Below are 24015 nucleotides of genomic sequence, written 5' to 3' on the forward strand. Positions count from 1 at the left end.
ATATATGTGAATACATCACTAGACACATTTAAAAAGGCTACAATAACTGCTGACTCAAACAGCTCATGGGCTGATATTTTATGAAATATATTTGTGCATGTGGATCACTATTAGTGTTACTGTATGTAATTCATTTATTTCCTCACTTGAAATAAAATTATTATTATTATTAAAAAAAGCACGTTCAAATCACAAATAACTTCAATAGTGTTTTTACTGCTGATGAAATATAATTAAAAATGTTGCATTTCACAAGTTGGGATGAATTAATAGTGACATTAGTTAATATTTATTTCACACAACGTGTGACATGTTTAGCTTTTATTCTTCCATACAAGTGTTTAATCTGATCATAAACAAATCAATGGCTCTGTGGTTTTATGACAGTAAAAGATGTTTTTTTTTTTTTACTTGGTCTGTTAGTCCTTATATGGAGTGGTTAGCATTAACCCAGTCTGTGTGTCGGTGGGTTAGCTTAGCATAGTTAGCTTTAGTTGAGTTTCCAGTTCATAATCGTTGCTACAGGTTCATCTCTGTTCCGTGTTTGTAGAACTTTGGGTGGATCTGATGGAGGAACTTAGACTGGTTCACTTTGTTGGATGGTTGTTTGGTTTTAACCCAGTAGTGGTCCATGATGTTTCACTGCAAGGCAGCTTCTGGTAGCCGTGACAAACACCTCACACACACACACAGACGGTGGTGTGTGGGTGGTGGCGGTGCACGTCAGAGCTTCCGTAAACAATGTTCCGCTCCAGAGAATAATAAGTTGTTGACAACAGTCGCAGTTTTGGTTCGTGGAACATGTTTTTTTTGGGGCATTCTTGGCTAAATTGAGGGACAAATGGCCCGCGGCCCTCGCTAATTTCTGAATTTATTGTTTATATCGAGGTATGACAAATTCTTACCGGTGAGAATGTTTCTCATGATAAATCATAAACGATAAAATATCACACATTCCTACTTAGTACACATTCAGAGCCAGAAATGCAATGGGGGACTAATAATTTGCATAATTTCTTTTGGTGTTTTAGTTTCGGCCAAAAAATTTCATTTGGGTACATCCCTAATGGAAACATCTGCATCATGTTTTATCATTGATTTGACTTTGCTTTTATCGACAGCTTGAGTCATGAAGTAAAAACGCAAATGGAAAAGACAAAGACAAAATGAAAAAGCAAAATGGAAAAAGAATGACTTCATTTGTATATTTTTTCATTATTGATTCTCTTTATATTTCCACATGCATTTCCTTTTAATTTTGGCATTCCTGTGATTCCATAGAATCTAACATTTTAATATGTCTTGCTGCCTGTAGATTAGTAGGAGGGCATGGGGAGGGACCACACCACAGCTCTGCCCAAAAGGTTTTGTAAGGATGTGATTATCACAGTTTTAAAGGCTTTAATGGAGATCATAGTAACCTGTAGACAATAGTTGATGCTAAAGATAAACAATCAAACACACAAAGAACGTCTAACACCGTTATTCACTCACACTTCCCTGTGGGAACGGAATGTAAGACCCTGTGACTCTTTCTTCGCTTATGCCCCGCCCATTCCCCAGCCTTCCAGCCAATCAACACATGTAAACAAAACTCACATTGGCAGAGAAAGCTGCATATAAACATGATGCCTTCACGACCATGGGAAATCGTAGTTGTTCCCTGTGCTCCAGCAGCAAATGATGAGAATGAGCCACAAAAATAAGTGAAAAATGAAGTTTTCTTGAACTTTTCTGTTCACAGGAATTTAAAAGTATTTTCTTACATTTACCAAAGACCTGACTTATTACACTTTAAGACAATTCAGGATTATTTTAATTTCTATATGTTTGCTTTTATTTACAATTATTTATTTATTTTTATGGTTGTGTCTCTTATTATACAGTTATATTTGTTGTGCAACCACTGGAACATTAGAACAAAACCTTTGTGAGACTCAAAGGAATGAGAATGTGTTGAGTTTACAATGTGTCTGTTACACTTTATTTACACAGCCTGTTCTGTGCTTTGAATTGATTTAAGTCATTTCAGTTTTGGTGTGTGATCTGATGATATTAGATCATTAAGGATTAGAACATGACGACGATCTCCCAAATCACAGAGATCTTAGAACCGTCTGTAGTTCACATTTGAACCCTTGCGGTGCCTTGTCTGTGTCATATGTCTGTAGTCCATACACAGAACATCCAAAGGTTTTTTTATCTGCCAAATCACATCATTTACTAGTCAGCATGTCAGCATTACAGACATTACAGAATTATTAAGCACTTAAACAGGGCATAAGTACGCTCTGCCCCCCCCCCCCCCCCCCCCCCCCCCCCCCCCAGTGCACAGACACACTCCATCAGTTCTGAGTGTTGAAGCACTGAGACACGTTTGAGGAAACACTGCATGTATTTCTCTTCTCTAACTAACTCTCTGTTGCTCCTCAGTAACAGAGCTGCTGCTGCAGCTCAATGGGCTGTTTACACTTTCTTAAAGAGACAGTGTCCTGAATGTGATTTACTTTAAAAACGACTTTTAGCCACTCAGAGCTGCCCTGAAAGAAGCAATGCTACAGAATTAATAAAAAAGGGTCTTTGTGGCATTTTTCTCCATTGACTTTAGGCCATTATTGTTTTTTCTTGTAAAACTATTAATAAAAATAAATGGTTTATATCACCTATTGCCATTTTAAGGAAAAATAGAGAGAATGAATATTGGTCTATATCACCCAGGCCTACTTGGAACCAGTTTGATAAGTTGCTTACATACAATTTAAATTATCTTTTATTCCTTCTTTTCCATTTAGGGCAATGATTTTAAGTAAGTTTGTTTTATTAATAAATCACTTTAAAGTGGTCTAAATTATTTGAATGAAAAAAATTGTGATTAAATTATGATTGTGATTTTCAAAGAAAAAATCATGATATGATATTTTTCCCATATCGCCCACCCCTCTGCTCAGGTCATGTTTATTAAAATGTACATGATTAATGTAGTATGAGATTTAGGGATGTAACGATTCACTCAACTCCCGATACGATTCGATTCACGATACTGGATTAACGATACGATTCTCTCACGATTTATTTTACAAAATGGGACTGTAGAAAAACTATGACTGAAAAATATTCGTATATTTTTTGGGGTAAAAAAAAACTATACTGTTTTCCTTTTATTTTTCATTGTCAAAAGAATCCCTTGATAAACTATTCAACAATGCAATTTCACTAAAAATAAATCTTGAATGAAATAAATAAAGGAATAGTACAAATGAAAATGAAGCCTATTAATTTAAATTTTGGTTCTAAAATAAACAATGCCAAAATGCATAATAGTTCTTTTTCTTTTTAAAAGTGCAGCTGAAAATGTATTTTGTGCCTTAACAATTGGACTTTAAAAAAACGTGATTGCACTAATTTACGTCATATTTGTTTGGACCAGCAGAGGGCGCTGGTAACACAGTGGTCGTTTGGCATGCAGATATCTTGCAGTGAAGAAGAAAAGCTATGCTAGCAGACAGAGCTAATAGAAAAACGTGACTTTTACAGATATTCAAGTAATATTACAGATATTCTTTCGGTGCTAAAGGGGTAATGAATCATTTATTAACATATTTAAGATTAGAAGGCAGCCAGAAAGAAAGTATTACCAACCTACACGTGCGCCCTCTGCTGGTTAAAAAAAGTACTGCGATTCATTTTTCAGAAAATTGATATCAACCGTGATACCTATGAATCGATTTTTAACTGCCTTACGATTAGTCGTTACATCCCTAGTTCCTACTCTTACACTTTACATGTACTTTCCAGTGTTTTGCAGACATTCTCTTGGTTAACGTGGTCACCAACCGGGACTCGTAACATAGGCAGGACCCTAAAAGCTCATCCTGTACATTGCTTTGGTTAAAGACTTATCTTTTAATATAACCCTTAGTAAGATAATGTACTTTCATGTGATTAACTGAATTTATAATGTTCATGTTTTTAAAAAAATATTTGAACAGATATGAACAAATCAACACGAAGGGAAAAAAACCCAAGATTTATTAATTGTAAGATTATTATACGTTAATATTACCTTGTTCTGATTACATTTTCCTGCATGGTGAAACACATTTATTAGCTCTTATTAGGGGTGGGCGATATGGGAAAAACATCATATCACGATTTTTTATTTGTAAAATCACGATCATGATGTTTTTATTTCAAATCATTAAGACTATTTTAAAGTTATTTATTAATAAAACAAATTAATTCACCTACTTAAAACTGTCGCCCTAAATAAGAAAAAATGAATAAAAGATCATTTAAGACACAGTCATTTTCTAATAATTTAAAAAAATGTATGTAAGTTATTTATCAAACTGGTTCCAAGTACAATTAACATCAAACAAAAAGGGTGACAAGTTATTTTAGTCTCAGTCTTTTTACTTTGTTTAACTAAAGTGGTGTAGCATTAGCATCACTTGCTACATAACAAGGCATCATATCAGTCTTGTGATTTGTTTGTTATTGAGTAACACACTCAAAATAATAAAATCCTACTTTAAACAGTGTTTAAACGCCTCATTTCACACAGTTTATACAATCATATCCTTTATAAGATAAAACGTTACTGCTTTGGTTACATTAGGCCTGGGTGATATTACGGAGCGTATTTCTGACCTGTTTAAGCACTTAATAATTCTTTGGTGTCTGTAATGCTGACATGCTGACTAGTAGTGGTGCAACGGATCAAAAAACGAACGGTTCTGATCGTATCACAGTTTTGATTCACGCATCGGATCATTTTTCTGATCAGCAGAAAAAAAAGAAAAAGACCAGACGAATAACTTTACTCTCCATTTATTTAGTAGAACACTTAGTGCAACATTTCTCTGCTCATTAAATACAAACAACATTTAACTTGAGGTGTCAATCCAATGCTTAAATAACATTTGTAATCATATAAAGTGTAATATAAGGCATGATACATCATCCTTTAAACAGGTAATTACCTGTGATTACATACACATAAATGTATGGTAATTACAGGTAATTACCTTTAATTACCATACAGTGTATGGAGAAAAAAAAAACAAGTTATGACACCTTATTTTTTAAACATGGAGAGTGAATTAAAAACGAGCCTATGCCCACATCATCAAAAAGAATGAAAGAAGAAAAAAAAGCAGATCTGAGTTTATAATTTAAATTTCCTACAATAGTCAAGGATGGCCATCTGGACTAGAGCTAATATTTATTTAATAAGAGCTTTAAAAGACATGGATGGAGACATGACGACATTCATACAGACTTATTACGCACACAGAACTGTTCCTTTCTCTGCCTCCCTCTGTGTGTGTGTGTCTCTCTTTAACTATCACACAATCACACACAGATACACGGCCAGGAGCGTGAACCACATGTACGTGGGTACGATCGTTCTGTCACACACACACACACACACACACACGGACGTCGCAAATGGAACAGGCTTCATCGAGGCATTACTAATAATGATTTTTAAAAAAAAAATATTTCTTCCGTCAACCAATCCGCAGACCACGTGTGTGCCGAATCGTGGAGAGCAATCTGTGTCGATCATGGATCAATGATGATCCGTTGCACCACTATTGACTAGCAAATGGTGTGATTTGGCAGAGAAAAACCTTTGGATGTGCGGTGTATTGACCACAGACGGCACCGCAAGGGTTAAAATGTGAACTACAGACAGTTCTACATTCTTCGTGATTTGGGAGATTGTCATGTTTTAATCCTTAACTACAGTGGCTGGGAAGTGTGAGGTGAATGCATTTACAGAAACGAACACAAATGCAAACAGGTCACAACACGAATGCAAACCGGCCACAACGGAAGTGTTTCTGACGGACCGGTATTACAGACGGACGGGTATTATGATATGATGGCCTGATATGAAAAATATAAGAGTATCCTAATCAACTTTCATACGCGTTTCGATGTCTTCTTCTTGTTCTAATCTGTTTTGGTGGGTTAAAAACATCTGCCAGAAACGTGTCCGTCTGTAATACCGGTCCGTAGGAAACACTTCCGTTGTGGCCATTTTGCATTCGTGTTGTGACCTTTTTGCGTTTGTGTTCATTTCTTTAAATGCATTCACCTGACACTTCCCAGCCACCGGGTTTCTGCAACTATAAGTTCCTGGACAGGAGTCCAAAGTAATATTTATCCATCATATTGGCTCTCATTATGATGAAATCACTTTTTATCAATAATTTACAGTTTTTTCAAAAACAGAACATCTTTCTGTGTCTTTTTAAGAGATATACAGTATTTGTTGTGTGGATAGGAAGTAGCAGGTTATAGACCAGAAATGAGGGTATTTTATATTGACTGTTTTCTGTTTCCATCTTAACATATAATGTCTATGTTTCCACAGGAGAATCAACAGAAGTGTAAATGACATGGATGGCAGCACTGCACAACAACAGGTCAGTGTAGCTGCTCTCCACCTATTTTAACAACTGTACTGGCTGCACAACATGCTATATTAGCCAATCATACACAATAATGCTTTGGTCATTTTTTAATCCTTCACTTTCATAAAAACACAATCCTAATATCACACAGTGGTAAATGAAGTAAAATACACTTAATATGATGCTACTGATGTCTTTTGTGTGTCTTGTTGCTGAAATGTGATATAAATAATGAATGTTTTAGTGTCAATATTAAGTTTTCAAACAGTGGCTGAAATAACAGGTCATTTATTTTATATCATTTTAAAAGACGTAAGCAAAGCATAACAACAGGTTACATGTTTTTTATTTTTATTTTGCTGAAATTCTGAATTCTTGAATTAACTTAACAGTAGCATAACTTAACATCTGCATTGTTTCACCTCATGAATTAAATTCAGAGGGTCCAGCTCTGATAGTGGGGTCTCCTAACCCTCTTCCCCTGGTCAGGGGTCTGCAACCTTTACTCTACAAGGAACCATTTAACCTCATCTCACCTGGATTAAAGTCCTCCTGGAGCCATAAATACCTTCTCTATGAAGACAATACAGTGTATTACATTATATACAGTTAACATTATATAGAATAATGTTTGATTTAATTATTTTTTATTGATCATGTAAATAGAAACCTAAGAACAGCTTAAAATAAAATAAATCAACATCAAGAAATAAAACAGTATCTTGCATCTTCAAATTCTTACACATCTCAGTTTACATGAACATAGAGCTCGGCCAGTTTGCCTAAAAAAAATCTCAGATTTTTAAAAAGAAAAATTCAAGTTTCGATTTGATTTTCAATATTTTTTTAATGCACTTTAAAATGACTGCAGACATCAGATTTATTGTCAAAAGTGCAACTTTATTTCTGTGATTGTCCTCAAGAGTTAAAATGCATAGAATAATGTCAAAATAAAAGTAAATGAGGCTGTTATTCAACAATTTCAACATTTAATCCAGGTTTAAGCAAAAGTGCAACAACAACTTCACAGTAGCTTAAATTTTCTGATTAAGAAATCATAAAACTACATATTTTATAACATTACAGTTAAAAAAATAATAAACTCTTCCCTTATCATCTCAGCATAGTGTGAATAAAAAATTGAACATGTCTGTGGCACACACACACATAGCCTACTCAATGGGTAAACAAATGTAAACAAAGAGGAGGCGGGATCACATCGGAACGCGAAAAAGTAAAAAAAAAAAAAACTGGTGGGAAAAAAAATAAATATCTGAATATTAATTGAAACTCAAATTTTTTAATTAAAAATTGTTTTTATCTACAAATTTGATTCATCGATTGAATCGTTTTTTTTTTTTTACGTAACCAGGATACAAAAAACATGTAACTGTAATCTGTGACAGTATATTAAAAAATGTGTAATCAGATTACATGTTTTTTTTATAAAAACTGGGATTATTTTGAGGGATTACATTTTAAAAGCAAGCAGAATATGCATCAGTGCATCAACACACAGTGCACGTTCACTACAACAAAAGAACACGTAAAACAAGCTGTAACAATCTAGTTATGACGTAAACAGCGCGGACACCGTGCGCTTGTCTGGAAACAAACCAACGTGTCCGTGGACTCACAGAGCTGAAGAGTTTTCTAAACAGAGTTGATGGATCAGTACGTGTGTTTTATGTTTCTGTGTCACATAAACACTGTAATACCGTGGGACCTCTACACAACAATCTGAAGCAGAGCACGTATGGCGTTATATTTGTGCCACAACTCTGCTGTCAGTGCACGTCTGAACTTTATCACGACTGTAAATGGTCCACGTTATAAAGATTATCTGTTGATTGGATTAAAAGTAAACCAGCGAGTTAAAGACATGTACACAGAGCTGTGTGTGCATCTAAAGAAATAAATATAACCAATAGAAGCTGATTTTTCATCAATAACTTTAATGCACTTTGTGTTTTAATTAGATAAAATATTTAATGTGACTCTTCCAACAGCTCAGTTATAGGCCTGTACAACATTATTTAATGTATGAGTGGGGTCAGGTTCAACTATTTTATTTTATATTGTGCATTGTTGGAATGTCTGTGCTAAATAAACATTTTTTTATTTTTAATTTATTTATTCTTTTAAGCATTAACATTAATTTATACAATTGCAATGTTTTAATTTTAGTGGTTAGTTCTAAAGATGGGCGATAACGATAAAAATCACAATAATTAAAAACTATAAATAAAAGAAATAAATAAAAAAATTCACAACTTAGTGTAAACAGGTTCCTTACAAACACAAATATATGTGAATACATCACTAGACACATTTACAAAGGCTACAATAACTGCTGACTCAAACAGCTCATGGGCTGATATTTTATGAAATATATTTGTGCATGTGGATCACTATTAGCGTTACTGTATGTAATTCATTTATTTCCTCACTTGAAATAAAATTATTATTATTAAAAAAATCACAAATAACTTCAATAGTGTTTTTACTGCTGATGAAATATAATTGAAAATATTGCGCTCACAAAGGTGACAGTGGCTCAGGTGGTAGTGGGTCGTCTTCCGATCGAGAGGTTGGGGGTTCGATCCCAGTACCTGACTATGTGTCGAAGTGTCCTTGGGCAAGACACTATACCCTAAGTTGCTCCCAGTGGTCGACTAGTGCCTTGCATGTCAGTCCTGTCCCACTGGTGTGTGAATGTGAGAGTGATTGGGTGAATGAGCTGATATGTAAAGCACTTTGAGACTGTTTCAGTGTGGTGATAAAGCTCTATATAAAATCAAGTCCATTTACCAAGTTGGGATGAATTAATAGTGACATTAGTTAATATTTATTCCACACAACGTGTGACATGTTTAGCTTTTATTCTTCCATACAAGTGTTTAATCTGATCATAAACAAATCAATGGCTCTGTGGTTTTATGACAGTAAAAGATGTTTTTCTTTTCTTTTTTTTTTTTTTACTTGGTCTGTTAGTCCTTATATGGAGTGGTTAGCATTAACCCTGTCTGTGTGTCGGTGGGTTAGCTTAGCATAGTTAGCTTTAGTTGAGTTTCCAGTTCATAATCGTTGTTTGTAGAACGTTGGGTGGATCTGATGGAGGAACTTAGACTGGTTCACTTTGTTGGTTGGTTGTCTGGTTTTAACCCAGTAGTGATCTATGATGTATCACTGCAAGGCAGCTTCTGGTAGCCGTGACAAACACCTCACACACACACAGACAGTGGTGTGGTGGCGGTGCACGTCAGAGCTTCCGTAAACAACGTTCCGCTCCAGAGAATAATAAGTTGTTGACAACAAACAGTCACAGTTTTGGTCCGTGGAACATGTTTTTTTTGGGCATTCTTGGCTAAATTGAGGGACAAATGGCCCATGGCCCTCGCTAATTTCTGAATTTTTTTGTTTATATCGAGGTATGACAAATTCTTACCGGTGAGAATGTTTCTCATGATAAATCATAAAATAATGCACATTCCTACTTAGTACACATTCAGAGCCACAAATGCAATGGGGGACTAATAATTTGCATAATTTCTTTTGGTGTTAAAGTTTCGGCCAAAAAATTTCATTTGGGTACATCCCTAATGGAAACATCTGCATCATGTTTTATCAATGACCCTGTGGGCGGGTCATTGATTTGACTTTGCTTTTATCGACAGCTTGAGTCATGAAGTAAAAACGCAAATGGAAAAGACAAAGACAAAATGAAAAAAGCAAAATGGAAAAAGAATGATTTCATTTGTATATTTTTTCATTATTGATTCTCTTTTTTATTTCCACATGCATTTCCTTTTAATTTTGGCATTCCTGTGATTCCATAGAATCTAACCTTTTAATATGTCTTGCTGCCTGTAGATTAGTAGGAGGGCATGGGGAGGGACCACGCCACAGCTCTGCCCAAAAGGTTTTGTAAGGATGTGATTATCACAGTTTTAAAAGCCTTTTCTCAGGAAAATCCAAATCTAAATTTTTTCAAGTCTTATGGCTTACTATTGCCTTCCCACCGATTGTGGGCATTTGCAACTTGTTACTCTTTTTTTTTCTTTCTCATTTTTTGTGAACACAATTGGGGATGTAGCTCAGTGGTAGAGCGCATGCTTTGCATGTATGAGGCCCCAGGTTCAATCCCTGGAATCTCCAAAAAACAAGAACTCATGGATTGTGAAGTTGTATGCCTTCTTTCTGCAATGGGTGTTTGTCACATTTTTCTCATTTTTCATGCCATTCTGCATATTAATCCCAGTTTAAGTGTGCACATCATATTTAGACTAGTTTTTAGGGTCTTTTGATAGCCTTTTCTCAGAAAAATCCAAATCTAAATTTTTTCAAGTCTTATGCCTTACTATTGCCTTCCCTCCGATTGTGTGCATTTGCAACTTTTTTCTTATTTTTTGTCAAAGCAATTGGGGATGTATCTCAGTGGTAGAGCGCATGCTTTGCATGTATGAGGCCCCAGGTTCAATCCCTGGCATCTCCAAAAAAGAAGAACTCATGGATTGTGAAGTTCTATGCCTTCTTTCTGCAATGGGTGTTTATCACATTTTTCTCATTTTTCATGCCCTTCTGCATTTTAATCCCAGTTTAAGTGTGCACGTCATATTTAGACTAGTTTTTAGGGTCTTTTGATAGCCTTTTATCAGAAAAAAAAGAAAACTCCAAATTTTTTTTAAGTCTTATGCCTTATTATTACCCTACCTCCGATTTTGGGCATTTGCAGCTTATTTCTCAAATTTTTTTTTCTCATTTTTTGTCTAGACAGCAGGGGATGTAGCTCAGTGGTAGAGCGCATGCTTTGCATGTATGAGGCCCCAGGTTCAATCCCTGGCATCTCCAAAAAACACAAACTCATGGATTGTGAAGTTCTTTGCCTTCTTTCTGCAATGGGTGTTTTGTCACATATTTTCCATGCCCTTTTGCATTTTAATCCCAGTTTAAGTGTGCACATCATATTTAGACTAGTTTTTAGGGTCTTTTGATAGACTTTTCTCAGAAAAATCCAAATCTAATTTTTTTCAAGTCTTATGCCTTACTATTGCCTTCCCTCCGATTGTGTGCATTTGCAACTTTTTGCTCATTTTTTTTTTCTTATTTTTTGTCAACACAATTGGGGATGTAGCTCAGTGGTAGAGCGCATGCTTTGCATGTATGAGGCCCCAGGTTCAATCCCTGGCATCTCCAAAAAACAAGAGCTCATGGATTGTGAAGTTTTATGCCTTCTTTCTGCAATGGGTGTATGTCATATTTTTCTAATTTTTTATGCTCTTCTGCATTTTAATCCAAGTTTAAGTGTGCACATCATATTTAGACTAGTTTTTAGAGCCTTTTCTCAGAAAAAAAAAAAAAAACAACTCCAAATTTTTTCAAGTCTTATGCCTTACTATTATTTTACCTCCGATTTTGGGCATTTGCAACTTTTTTCTCATTTTTTTCTCCTCATTTTTAGTTACAAAAGCAGGGGATGTAGCTCAGTGGTAGAGTGCATGCATAGTATGTATGAGGCCTCAGGTTCAATCCCTGGCATTTCCAAAGAACAAAAGCTCATGCATTGTGAAGTTTTGTGTGTTCTTTCTGAATTGGGTGTTTGTCACATTTTCTCATTTTTTATGCTCTTCTGCATTTTAATCCCAGTTTAAGTGTGCACATCATATTTAGACTAGTATTTAGAGTCTTTTGATAGCCTTTTCTCAAAAAAAAAAAAAAAAAAAACTCCAAATTTTTTCAAATCTTATGCCTTACTATTTTTTTTACTTCCGATTTTGGGCATTTGCAACTTTTTTCTCATTTTTTTTTCTCATTTTTAATTACAAAAACAGGGGATGTAGCTCAGTGGTAGAGTGCATGCATAGTATGTATGAGGCCCCAGGTTCAATCCCTGGCATTTCCAAAAAACAATAACTTATGGGTTGTGAAGTTCAATGCATTCTTTCTAAATTGGGTGTATATCATATTTTTCTCATTTTTTATGCTTTTCTGCATTTTAATCCCAGTTTTAATGTGCACATCATATTTAGACTAGTTTTTAGGGTCTTTTGATAGCCTTTTCTCATAAAGAAAAAAAAAAAATCAAAATTTTTCCAAGTCTTATGCCTTACGATTATGCCGTATGATTTTGGGCATTTGCAACTTTTTGCTCATTTTTTTTCCTCATTTTTCATCAAGACAACAGGGGATGTAGCTCAGTGGTAGAGCGCATGCTTAGCATGTATGAGGCCCCAGGTTCAATCCCTGGCATCTCCAAAAAACAACAACTCATGGGTTGTGAAGTTCTATGCCTTCTTTCTAAATTGGGTGTATATCATATTTTTCTCATTTTTTATGCTCTTCTGCATTTTAATCCCAGTTTAAGTGTGCACATCATATTTAGACTAGTTTTTAGGGTCTTTTGATAGACTTTTCTCATAAAGAAAAAAAAAAATCTAAATTTTTTCAAGTCTTATGCCTTACCATTGCCTTCCCTCCGATTGTGGGCAATTGCAACTTTTTGCTCATTTTTTTTTTTCCTCATTTTTTGTGAACACAATTGGGGTTTAGCTCAGTGGTAGAGCGCATGCATAGCATGCATGAGGCCCCAGGTTCAATCCCTGGCATCTCCAAGGAACAAAAACTCAATGATTGTGAAGTTGAATGCCTTCTTTCTGAATTGGGTGTTTGTCATATCTTTCTCATTTTTCATGCTCCTCTGCATTTTAATCCCAGTTTAAGTGTGCACATCATATTTAGACTAGTTTTTAGAGTCTTTTGATAGCCTTTTCTCAGAAAAAAAAAAAAAAAAAACTTCAAATTTTTTCAAGTCTTATGCCTTACTATTGTCTTACCTCCGATTTTGGGCATTTGCAACTTTTTTCTCATTTTTAATCACAAAAACAGAGGATGTAGCTCAGTGGTAGAGCGCATGCTTAGCATGTATGAGGTCCCCGGTTCAATCACTGACATCTCCAAGGAACAAAAACTCATGTATTGTGAAGCTCTATGCCTTCTTTCTGCAATTTGTGTTTGTCACATTTTTCTCATTTTTCATGCCCTTCTGCATTTTAATCCCAGTTTAAGTGTGCACATCATGTTTAGACTAGTTTTTAGGGTCTTTTAAAGGCTTTTTAATGGAGGTCATAGTAACCTGTAGACAATAGTTGATGCTAAAGATAAACAATCAAACACACAAAGAACGTCTAACACCGTCATTCACTCACACTTCCCTGTGGGAACGGAATGTAAGACACTGTGACTCTTTCTTCGCTTATGCCCCGCCCATTCCCCAGCCTTCCAGTCAATCAACACTCAGAATACATGTAAACAAAACTCACATTGGCAGAGAAAGCTGCATATAAACATGATGCCTTCACGACCATGGGAAACTATAGTTGTTCCGTGTGCTCCAGCAGCAAATGATGAGAATGAGCAATGAAAAAAAAAGGTGAAAAATGAAGTTTTCTTGAAGTTTACTGTTCACAGGAATTTAAAAGTATTTTCTTACATTTACCAAAGACCTGACTTATTACACTTTAAGACAATTCAGAATTATTTTAATTTCTGGATGTTTGCTTTTATTTACAATTATTTATTTATTTTTATGGTTGTGTCTCTTATTATACAGTTATATTTGTTGTGCAACCACTGGAACATTAGAACAAAACCTTTGTGAGACTCAAAGGAATGAGAATGTGTTGAGTTTACAATGTGTCTGTTACACTTTATTTACACAGCCTGTCCTGTGCTTTGAATTGATTTAAGTCATTTCAGTTTTGGTGTGTGATCTGATGATATTAGATCATTAAGGATTAGAACATGACGACGATCTCCCAAATCACAGAGATCTTAGAACCATCTGTAGTTCACATTTGAACCCTTGCATTGCCTTGTCTGTGTCATATGTCTGTAGTCCATACACAGAACATCCAAAGGTTTTTTTATCTGCCAAATCACATCATTTACTAGTCAGTGTGTCAGCATTACAGACATTACAGAATTATTAAGAGCTTAAACAGGGCATAAGTACGCTCTGCCCCCCCAGTGCACAGACACACTCCATCAGTTCTGAGTGTTGAATCACTGAGACACGTTTGAGGAAACACTGCATGTATTTCTCTTCTCTAACTAACTCTCTGTTGCTCTACAGTAACAGAGCTGCTGCTGCAGCTCAATGGGCTGTTTACACTTTCTTAAAGAGACAGTGTCCTGATTGTGATTTACTTGAAAAATGACTTTCAGCCACTCAAAGCTGCCCTGAAAGAAGCAATGCTACAGAATTAATAAAAAGGGTCTTTGTGGCATTTTTCTCCATCGACTTTGGGCCATTATTGTTTTTCTTGTAAAACTATTAATAAAAATAAATGGTTTATATCACCTATTGCCATTTTAAGGAAAAATAGAGAGAATGAATATTGGTCTATATCACCCAGGCCTAATGTAACCAAAGCAGTAACGTTTTATCTTATAAAGGATATGAATGTCTAAATTGTGTGAAATGAGGCGTTCAAACACTGATTAAAATAAGATTTTATTAATATGAGTGTGTTACCTCAATAACTAATAGAAATCACTAGATTGATTTGCTACCTGGTTATGTAACAAGTGTTGCTAATGCTAATGCTACACCACTTTAGTTAAACAAAGGAAAAAGACTGTGTGACTAAAATAACATGTCAGCCTTTTTGTTTGATGTTAATCGTACTTGGAACCAGTTTGATAAGTTGCTTATATACAATTTAAATGATCTTTTATTCCTTCTTTTCCATTTAGGACGATGATTTTAAGTAAGTTTGTTTTATTAATAAATCACTTTAAAATGGTCTAAATTATTTGAATGAAAAAAAACTGTGATAAAATTGTGATTGTGAATCGCCCACCCCTCTGCTCAGGTCATGTTCACTGTGGTCGGTTGGCATGCAGATATCTTGCAGTGAAGAAGAGATGCTATGCTAGCAGACAGAGCTCATAGAAAAACTTGACTTTTACAGATATTCACGTAATATTACCGAAATTTTTTGCTGCTAAAGGGGTAAGGAATCATTTATGAACGTGTTTAAAAGTAGAAGGCGGCCAGATAGAAAGTATTAGCAGATTACGCCCGCTGCCAACTCTTCTGGATAGCAAATTTAAATTTTCACAGTATCTATGTGAATCATGATACCTATGAATCGATTTTTAACTGCCTTACGATTAATCGTCACATCCCTAATGAAATTAAATTATTAATGTAATTATTCAAATTTTTACTAATGCACCAAGATAAAGCTGTAGTTTCTACTATTTACATCATTAGTTTTAATGAGTGTTTTTCATATCCAAGTAAAATTGGTACTGCTTGATATTCTTAAATCAATCAAAAGTGAATCGAGAATCGTGACTCAAATCGAATCGGGCACTTGTTATTCTAATCGATACCCAGCCCTAATGATACTGATACCGTTGCTATTTTTATGACACCACAGTATTACCGTATTACCGCCCATGCCTAGTGTGTGTGTGGAGTGAATTTCTCCCTGACACGGTGTCAGTTTGGCCTGAAACTTTTTTTAACAGCTTCCACATACAGTAGTGGTGTAACAATACATTGATCCACATCAATTAATTCATTAATGATCCATTTACATTGATGCACAATGAAGACATGGATAAACATCGTCATCTTTAAGATACACCTTTATTTTGAAATAAACATACGTCCCTGCCACTATTTCCTGGTTGGAAATAGACTGTAGCTCCGGTGTTAGCCCCGCCCCATCGCGACCAATAAATGAATGATGAACCTTTTCCATCAGTGTTATATGGTTGGGTTTAGATCTTAACTTGTCATGTGGCAGTAGATTAATGCCCTACATTACATGACATGTGACCTTTCATCTACAATAGTTTAAAGTAGGGATGTTCCATTCTGATATAGATATCTGATACTAGTCCAATATTAGCAAAAAACTATTATCACATTATATCTAATATCTATATCTAATCTAATCAGTTCATTCCATACTCCGCTCCAGCTTTTCTAATTAATAGGTCAGTTTTTTTCTTTTCTTTTTTTTTTCTTCAACGTTGCAGAATCAGTAAAGTTAAACTGTTTCCACTGAAGACCTTCATTTACAAATCCATGGGAATTTAAATCCTTCAGCCACAATTTTTTTTTTTCCTCCACATCATGTGATCTCTGAACAAACTGATAGTTTTAGTCAATTTCAAAGTGATGACACTTCAAAGGATGGATGAATATTTCTAGATCCTTCATGTTCATTCTGTTTCTTCCATCCTTCAGGTGGAGCTGATTCCATGCTGATGTTACGGGTGATTGGAGGGTTCTGAAGGAGGATTGTGGAACCACTCAGCTGTGACAGCAAACATGGACTCCTCAGAAATGGTGAGAAATGAGTGGATTGAAGTCTTTCAGCAAACGTGGAACAAAACCAGTGAATGTAGAACCAGTGAAAGACACCATTATGGCTGTACTCATACTGCCAGCTCAGCCTGATCCAAGCTCACAGCAGGAATCCCCCCTCCCTGTCCCTTTTCTGGTACGGTACGACGGACGTGATCACCAGCTCAACTCGGTTCCCACAGAGAAACTCTGTGTCATCTCGTTCATTTACGACACACATGGCATGACATCATCATTAAGCGACTCTGTTCATACCTGTCAAGTTTTGGATTTGAAAATAAGGGAATTTTTCTGGCGTCCACTACGAGTCGTCCCACCCGCCCAACCGAGCTCCAGTATTCCTTATATTTTAAAATAGGTGTATAAGAAATCTAAAATAGCCACTTGTCAACCACTTACTAAATACAATTATGTGATTAGAATCTGGTAGGTCGACATTTATTAACAAACAGATGCACAATATGAGCACTCTGAAATGCATCTAACTGAGCTTTACATGATGTTCTGAGAAGAGAAAGCAGTGAAAACTAATATTTTGGTACATAATAAGCTATTATTTATTTATATATATATATATATATATATATATATATATATATATATATATGAAATATTATAGTTTTCTATATCACCAAAATTCCTAAATTATAAAACAGCCTAAATAGCAACATAAATGGGTATATGAAGCACATGTGTTTATTTAATATACTTGCAGTTTATATACAAGTCAACACATTGTATATTTACGTTCCTTGTCTTTAAGTTCGACATTTACATTTTATTTTCATTATATATTTTCTTATAATTTCTCATACTCACTCGTGGTTCTCTGGTATTCACTAATGACTTATTAAACACATTTATTACAGACTTTACATTATTTAACTCTTTATAAACAGTGTATATTTGTGGAGCTTGTGATTGGATGATTTTTCATGGTGACTTACGTGGTTCCTTCTTCTGTGGTAGACGTTAAAATATCAGTTATTAATCTAACAGAACGTGTAACTGTGTCACATCCTGTTGCTCTTCAGGAAGATAAACTCTGTCACATTTCACAATGTATTTACACAAGTTTATTTTTCACCAGAACGTCTTCATTCATCATCTCTTTTCTGAGTTGTTTACGGGTTTGTTGCTGCTGTCAGCACTAATCTCGCGAGAACTGCCACTCAGGCCATTTCAGGTGGAAGTTCTCGCGACACTAGTGACAGCATTCAGTTTAGTAAGGCATTTTTTAATTATTATTACATTAAAATACGGGATATTTATGGGAAAATACGAATACGGGAAGATGGCGGGAAAGAGGGGTAAAATACGGGAGTTTCCCGGCCAAAACGGGATACTTGACAGGTATGACTCTGGGTTTGTTGTTGACGGTACATGCCGTTAATTTAATATCTTCTGTTGCGTAGGGTAACTATACATCCAGATTTACCCAGACACGTCCTCTTTTCACGATTGAAAAATTAAAGATGCCGCTTTGTTTTATCGAAATTGACACGAGGAAAAGAGAGAGAACCAAGTGAGTGAGAAAGAAAGAGAAATGAAAAGAGAACAAATAATGGTGGATTTCATTGAAAATAAGACTCTTAAATGATAAAAACCACCATGGATGGAGGTTCAAAGAGATTTGAAAACAAAGAAGGAAACTGAGCCTATAACTAAGATCAGTTTAATTTCTGGATCAATAAATGCTTTTGTGGAGATAGTCTTTGTGTACATTAATATAAAATTAAATGGATGCTTTTAATGTGTGAGATAGTTTAAGTGTCTGTCTGTCTCTGTCTGTCTGTCTGTCTGTCTGTCTGTCTGTCTGTCTGTCTGTCTCTGTCTGTCTGTCTGTGTCTCTGTCTGTGTCTGTCTGTGTTTGTGTCTGTCTGTCTGTGTCTGTGTCTGTCTGTCTGTGTCTCTGTGTCTGTCTGTCTGTGTCTCTGTGTCTGTCTGTCTGTGTCTGTGTCTCTCTGTGTCTGTCTGTGCAGTCCATGCAGAGTGGACACGCCCCCCTGAACATTAAAACCATCAGCTGACCCTAGTTTCCATCATCTGTTCTAGACCCATCACTTCCACCGAGAACAGACAGAATAAAGTTCAGAGTCAACATGGGATGCACTTATTTATTGAAATGTATATTAAATTATTATTTAATGTTCTGTCATTTTATTTTCTAGAAGATGATTTTCATTGTTACACTTATTTAGAGACTAAAGGAACAATTGTTTGATGTTTCAAGGCCAGATTGTTATAATGCATAATAAAGGTGATTTACTTGAGTCACCACTAATTTCAGAGACTTTAACAGGACAACAATGATGTGCAGAGCTGCAGTAATGTTGGTCTCATATAATAATAATATTAATAACCACTGTACACGCCACCAGAGAACCTTCCAGTGAATATTTAACAAATCATAGAAAAGTTCACTGATGGTTACATTGAGATATTGTGACAAAATAATCAAAAGTTGTTATTTTGAGAGGAGTCATATTTATGATTAAAAGTTATGATTGTATTATATTCTAAAGTTTAGAATTATCTGGCTCGTCTTCCTTTCTTTCTGTTCTTTCTGTATTTAGTTCTAAAAAATGTGTTCACAGCTAATTTTACTGATTATTGTTACACATCATCCTGCATGTGCATTACATACAGTATAAATGTGTAGAGAAATAATTTTTATTAAATACATAGCAAACGACATGCAAACAGAAAAACAACGGTAGAAATAGTGTAATTAAATTGTGAAATTAGTGAGTTGTTAAAGTGCTGAGGTGCAGTGGAGGGTCTTCTTCTGCAGAGACGTTATGATGAGGGGTTCGAGTAAAACCCAGAATTCTGAGGATACAGATATGCATATAAACGCATATTACTGGTATATTAACCTATATAAACCAAATAATATGGAAATGGGACATTTTACTGCTGCAAATGTGTAACATATTACTGGTATTTTGAAAACAGGACACATTTTTTGGTTTATGTGGGTTAATATACCAGTAATATGTATTTATAACCTCGGAAATACCCGGACCCGATAATGAGCTGCTACACTCCGTTACTGTCCCGCTGTTGGCTGAGCAAAGAGAAGTCCTGACGGTCACGTTGTCCTCTGCCTCTTCTCTGTGGTGTCATTCATACAGTATATCCTCAGGTAACACCAACTCTGACCTTTTCATCGGCCAACTAGCACTTCTGACACCGCTATCATTGCGGAATGCAGATGTTTATGTGCTGTAAAGCGTAGCACGGTACCAACGTCATCACGTTTCGTGCGCGGGTAGAGTCGAGTTGTGTGTGCGCATGTGCAGCCCACTGTGCAAGTCAGGCACGCTGTTTGGACCACCTCTTCCAGCAGGACCATCGGGCCGTTACCCCCCCTGTAGTACAGTTCACACCTACACAGGCCAGACAATGGCCCCCTATGGTTTCACACATGCACAGAGCTGGTTAGCAACGGCCCTGGTTGCCAGTGTGAGTACACACTAAGTGTGACATGTGAGCTTTTATCCTTCCATAAAAGTGTTAAATCTGACCAATAATAAATCTGTGGCTCTCTGTGGTTTAATGATAGTAAGATGTGTACTTTTTACTATAGTCTCTTCCTTTTATGAAGTGGTTAGCGTTAGTGCTGAGCCCAGTCTTATGTGTCAGTCACACCGTTGTTACCGGGAGCTCCCGGTAAGAGCACCAAGCTCCCGTTAACAGCGCTGAGCTCCCGTTAACAAGGAAATATTCTTACCTCGGGTTGTCAATACATTGATTTATTTTATTGCTTAATTGTGACCATCACCAGCCCTCCCTAAGGAAGGGTAAGAAATATTTTTATTATAGGGAGGATATAAAAAGGGAGAGCAGTGTTACACCTAAGTGGAGGGGGAAGGGGAGGGGAAAGGGAGCAGGGAGGAGAGACTCAAGGTAGGAAATAGAAAAGGTGTGGAAGAATAGATTGTTTTGCAGTGAGGGTGAGATGTGAAGTTGTAGAATATATTGTGTAATCCAGCCAGTCTGGTGACAAGTGTGAAGCTTAGCTATAATGGTGGTGGCTGTGAACAGGGGGAATGAGTGAATGGTAGTACCTAAAGCAGGTATTTGGGATTAACGTGTTTAAGGTTAAGCCCAGTATGAGTTTTATCCCACATCCCAAGGCGTGCCAGTGCATCGTATACCAGTATATGTGCAAAAAAAAAAACGCTACTGCAAACCCAGGAACTGCCCTCGGCCCGCAGATGCAGCCAGGCCAGCAGAAAGCAGAAAGCGCTGCCCCCCCCCCCCCCCCCCCCCCCGTGGCCGAGCAACCCCCCAGATGCCCCCAAGATCCCAGGCCAAGAAGCAGCCACCGCCCCCCACACACGCATCCAAGGAAGCCCCAAGCAGCCGAGCACTCAGCGCACCAGATCGCATTTCCTTGATGCTGCCCGCGTGATGAGCCCCAGACAGCCCCCCCCCCCAACCACCGCCGCCGCAGAACCCACCCACCCGCCAGCCCGCAGATAGCAGGACAGACCTACCAAGCGGCCGATACCGACCTCAACCCCCGGAACAGCTAGAGCCGCCCCCCAGCAATAAGCACCACCCCGGAGCACCAAGCAACCCCACCCCAACCCCGGCGCGGACGCCAGCACCCCCAGCGCGCCCACCCCCCATTCCGGCGCGACAAGATGCCCCGGACCCACACGCCGCGAGGCATGCCCCTAAGGCAATCAGGAGACGAGACAAGCGCCACCTCCACCCGCAGGGAAGGGGCACTCCCACACCTCACCAGGCCGGCACCGCCCGGAGAGACCCCGCAAAGAGAGCTCCCAGCAAAACCCCTTCACGCCCCCCAGAGACCCACCGCCCTGCCACACCCGACCACCCCCCCCCCCCCAATCCCCACACGGTAGCCCAGCCATCAACAGAGGGGCCCTTTCTAATTTAATGCAATTAGAAAAGGAGTCCAACGCTCCTCATAGCAGGTTTTTTCATTTTTTTCTGAGCAGACATCTTTTCCATGGAAATAAATTCTATGAGGAGATTTTGCCATTGGTTTATATTTAAGGATTTCTTATCTTTCCAATTTACTAATATTGTTTTTTTTGCTATGGCAAGTGTCTCAAGGATGGATTGTGATTGGTTTGCTGGAATATCAAGCATAGTCAGGTCTCCTAACAGACTACGATTTGGAGATAGAGGAATCCTGTAGTCCAAAATGGAGGACAGTTTTTCAGTAATTAGAAACCAAAACTGTTGAACTGGCGAACAAAGCCATACAGCATGTAAATATGAATCAGCTGTTCCCCCAAACTCGATATCGATACTCAGGAAGAAAAAAGGGGGTGGGGGGGGGACTCGATACCACGGGGCAAAAAAAGACAAAAATTTAGAAGCATAATTTCCTTTAATAAAGTTGAGAATACAAACTATGAACCATATACAAAGTATTTAAATTAAGTGAAACATAGTGCAACATTTAACACTTGTAAACAATAAAAACTATTAACAAACTTTTTTGAGAAAGTATAACAAAATGTAGCAAATTTTCCCTTCTCTTTTTTGACTAAAACTGGTTGCTCAGGCCCCCCAGCAGCACTAGCCATGCTGCAGCCGTGCTGACAATTTTGTTTTATTTTTTTCTAAGTTCCATGTTTTCTACTTTAATTTTTGAAAGTTTCGTTTTTTTAAGAAATATTTTTTTCAGAAAAAAAGATATATAATACAAAATAAATACTAATGAATAAAAAATAAATTAATTAAACAAACGTATGTCAAAAATAAAGTAAGATACAATTAAAAGGTATATATAAATTGTATAATACAAAATAAATACTAATACATAAATAAAAAACATAATAAAATATGTATGTCAAATATGAAGTAAGATACATTTAAAAGGTAGTTTTAAGTTGTAATGACAATGATTATTCTGACTACTCATTTTTAATTATTTATGTCATTTAAAAATGTATGAGAACAACATTAATGTCAGTCATCATATTTCCCCTCAGGGATCAATGGTTAACTGAATCTGATCAGGTTTATTGTTTAGGTTAATTTAAATTAAGTTTATCAAAACTTAATTTAAATGGTCCTGATGACATCATTCTAGACCATAATGATTACACAAAAACAAATGGAGGCAAGGATGCATCAGTTATTTCACCACTAGGGGTCAGAATATTTGACAGTATCAGAAGTGATCATTAATCTACGATGTTTCAGACTCTACAATCCCTGGTATTGATGGTCTAGTACACACATTATCAGTGCTCCCCAGAACATTTCCCCATTAAAAAAAACATTCCTTGCCTCACGGTGACAGCGTTTCATGTTGATTCTGTCCATTTCCACGTTTAACCGTTTTCATTGGTCGATTCCGTGATTTATAGTTCCCTATTGGTGTTCAGCTGCAGCTGAGGGGAGGGGCTTCACGTGTGTCTGTTTATGTCTGCAGCAGCGAATGAAGTTGTCAATTGAAACAGGTGAGGGGGAAAAAACTAGAGATGAACCATAGATATATTAAGAGATGGACATGGTGCTGTTAGTATCGATACCTTTGTGAGAAAGTATAGTATCTGATACTAACTTTTTGGTATTGACACTTTATTTAGTTTTTTGACAACACTATTCTTACCAGTGGGAAAGTTCTTGATGATATATCTCTGCTAATCACGTCTGTAACGTGCATACAGCTCTGAGCACAGATATATAGAAGGTAGATGAACCACTCCTCATGAAAAAAACAATGTTCAGCTCCATCCACAGTATGAAAAAAATGATTGAACCATAAAAAAAACCTATTTAAAATAAATACACAAGTGAGGGGAGGGGGGTGCAAGGTGTGAGAAAATCCCCCAGGCCTATAGAGCACTGGAGGAAACCCTGACCCACCAGTTGAGAATTACTGCTCTAAACAACTGACGGTCTGTAGTAGGTCTCCATCATTTTTCTGTTTTTTTAAGAATTGTCATTATTGACATGGTTATTATTTATCATTAACTTATTCAGATATCATTCTCCTACATGAAAACAGCAGATCATCAGTATTAAGTCTTTCTCTAACTACTACAGATGAGATGGTAAGAAAATACTGTTTAATGGTTTTTGAATAGTTTTTATTTGTAAATAATCATAAAAACATAAATGACTTTAACAGTTACTGTAATAGGCTGAAAACAACCAACAGTCTGTATTTTATATCTCTCTCTATCCACTACAGCAAAGATATTAATA

At 36.6% G+C, this 24015-nt stretch overlaps 7 non-coding genes across 7 annotated transcripts; all 7 read left to right on the top strand.

Annotated features, from left to right (window-relative positions):
* The first annotated feature begins 10511 nt into the window (after window positions 1-10511).
* Window positions 10512-10583, top strand: trnaa-ugc (transfer RNA alanine (anticodon UGC)). Its single transcript has one exon. It is a non-coding gene; the product is annotated as a tRNA-Ala (tRNA).
* A 265-nt stretch (window positions 10584-10848) lies between these two features.
* Window positions 10849-10920, top strand: trnaa-ugc (transfer RNA alanine (anticodon UGC)). Its single transcript has one exon. It is a non-coding gene; the product is annotated as a tRNA-Ala (tRNA).
* Window positions 10921-11204: 284 nt separating this feature from the next.
* Window positions 11205-11276, top strand: trnaa-ugc (transfer RNA alanine (anticodon UGC)). The gene has a single exon. It is a non-coding gene; the product is annotated as a tRNA-Ala (tRNA).
* Window positions 11277-11549: 273 nt separating this feature from the next.
* trnaa-ugc (transfer RNA alanine (anticodon UGC)) lies at window positions 11550-11621 on the top strand. The gene has a single exon. It is a non-coding gene; the product is annotated as a tRNA-Ala (tRNA).
* A 276-nt stretch (window positions 11622-11897) lies between these two features.
* trnat-agu (transfer RNA threonine (anticodon AGU)) lies at window positions 11898-11969 on the top strand. Its single transcript has one exon. It is a non-coding gene; the product is annotated as a tRNA-Thr (tRNA).
* Window positions 11970-12255: 286 nt separating this feature from the next.
* Window positions 12256-12327, top strand: trnat-agu (transfer RNA threonine (anticodon AGU)). Its single transcript has one exon. It is a non-coding gene; the product is annotated as a tRNA-Thr (tRNA).
* A 281-nt stretch (window positions 12328-12608) lies between these two features.
* Window positions 12609-12680, top strand: trnaa-agc (transfer RNA alanine (anticodon AGC)). Its single transcript has one exon. It is a non-coding gene; the product is annotated as a tRNA-Ala (tRNA).
* Window positions 12681-24015: the final 11335 nt, after the last annotated feature.

Source organism: Gouania willdenowi, unplaced genomic scaffold, assembly GCF_900634775.1.
Source record: "Gouania willdenowi unplaced genomic scaffold, fGouWil2.1 scaffold_97_arrow_ctg1, whole genome shotgun sequence".
NCBI classification, from domain to species: Eukaryota; Metazoa; Chordata; class Actinopteri; order Blenniiformes; family Gobiesocidae; genus Gouania; species Gouania willdenowi.